This window comes from Vigna radiata, chromosome 2 (assembly GCF_000741045.1).
Source record: "Vigna radiata var. radiata cultivar VC1973A chromosome 2, Vradiata_ver6, whole genome shotgun sequence".
Classification (NCBI taxonomy): Eukaryota; Viridiplantae; Streptophyta; class Magnoliopsida; order Fabales; family Fabaceae; genus Vigna; species Vigna radiata.
In genome coordinates, this window is record NC_028352.1 from 19,819,301 (window position 1) to 19,821,675 (window position 2,375).

Here is a 2,375-nt window from a genome sequence, read left to right on the forward strand (position 1 = left end):
TTCATGCTTTTCTTCTTTTCTTTTCTTTTTCTCATGAATTTTTCTCTTTTCACAACAATTGAGCTCAATGCCCTTTTCTTGCATTTTCAATTTTCCCTCGTACAACCCCAAATTTGAACCTTTTCATCACATACAATTAAGCTCATCCCAACTCAAGGTAAAGATTTACAAGACAAGGGTTCACATCCTGTTTTAGGCTAAGGTTCAAAAAGGGTAAAATATTTTCAAGAATTTTGGGTGAAAATTTAGCTAGAGAAGGGTTTTCAAAAATGGCCTTGATCATATGACATTCACATGCAATTCAATAGATCATCAAGATTAAGGCAATATCATCCATGTTTTCCTGTGAACAATGCATACAACAATAAAAACTTTGGAGTTCAAAATCTCACACACAAGCTTTCTCACACATAATTCATTCATACACCCTGCCTAGCATCATGACCACAATCATAAATTCATCACTCATCTATTTCCTGGATATCATCATGAAGTACAACTCAATTCTCATCCACATCCAATAATCATCAAATGGATTCATCATGCACATAAGTTAGTCTAACATTTTCAGAACAAGTAGTAAGGCCAAGAGTACACACCAAAATTAAAAATTCAACCTATTCTAAGAATTTAAAATGAAAAAGTGTAAGAAGAAATCTAGGTTGCCTCCTTGTAGCGCTTGTTTAACGTCACGAGCCTAACCCAAACCTGGTTGGCACTTGTCAGTAAGTGCACTACCTTCCACCACCTATCAGTAGGTGTACCTTCCGGATATCCTTCAGTGGATACTTATATCTTCTAACATCCCCCAGTAGATGTTATCCCGGTAGCATTCATCAGTAAATGCTAATCTTTCTAATCTTCATTGGCATCCTTCAGTAAATGTCATATCACCTAACATCCATCAGTAGATGTTGTAGAAGCATCCATCAATAGATGTTATCATCACTGCCATCAGAAGCAATGCATAACCCAAAAAAAAAATAAAGAAAATAAAATAAAACCAAATCAAATAAAATCAAATAATATAAAAAAATCAAATCAAATAAAATAAAATAAAAATAAAAATAAAATCAAATAAAATAAAATAAGATAAAATCAAAACGAAATTGAAAAAAAAAATTCAGAAACTGGGTTGCCTCCCAGCAAGCGCTCTTTTAACGTCATTAGTTGACCCGGTAAAGCCCAAACACCCCTCAGTAGGTGTTTCTTTTTAACGTTGGCGTTCTTCCTTCCTTCATGACAACAACAATCTTTTTGTCACCAACTCTAAGGATCCTCAATCTCAAGAGCTCTGCATTCTATAATAGTCTTCACAACCCATAACCTAATTTTGAATTTCATTGATGTGCCAGGTTAGGGTTTGTCACTTTTCACATCAGGCTGTTGGTGAACCAATTCTCCTTCCTTATCTACCTCCGGATGATCTTGTGCTCCTAGTACCAAAAATTTTATCCTGCATACACTAAAGAACATTGCACTAGAGCACCGAATTAGCCCAAAAATAAAAATAGTAAAAGATAACTTTTATTTTTATTTTGATTTTTATTTTCATTTTTTTTTAAAGAAAAGATAAAGGGGAAAATAAATAAAAATAAAATAAAAAGATCAAAAGAAAAATAAATAGAAAGATAGAAAGGTAGAAAGATGGAAAGATAAGAAGAAGGGTGAAGGAAAGCATGTGAAGAAGAATAAATAGAAGAATAAGGAAAGATATTATTTTATTTTATTTTCGTTTTTTTTAAAAAAAAAAGAAAAATAAAAATAAATTAAAATAAAATATTAAAACAAAATAAAATAAAATAAAATCAAATCAAATTAAATTAAATCAAATCAAATCAAATCAAATCAAATCAAATCAAATCAAATCACATCAAAATAAAATAAGATAAAATCAAATCAAATCAAATAAGACAAATAAAATAAAAAGAAAGTCTAATCGATCAAGAATCGCACACATAGAATAGTTCTACCATGAGTCCCCGGCAACGACGCCAAAAACTTGTTGACAAATTGGTAAGCGTACGAAATCGTACAAGTAATATAAAATGGTAAGTCCAAGTATCGCTTTCCCAAGAGACTCACGACACTAAACTGTTGTGCTTTTGCTTAACCAATCAAGACTATAAAAATAATGTTTTGGGATTTTTATAAAGTGCAGAAAAATAAACATGAATGCAATTTGATCAATTGAGGTTAAACACAAAACAATGGATGAATGGATGTTGTTGAGTACTAACAATTTCATCTATTCCACTCTCTCTTACATACTACCCTTGAATATTAGTTGATTGATTCAATTGTTACGCGACTTTCTTAGCCTCCCCTCAACCCGATCCCTCGGCGAAAAGGGCCTAATATTAACTACTGGCTTG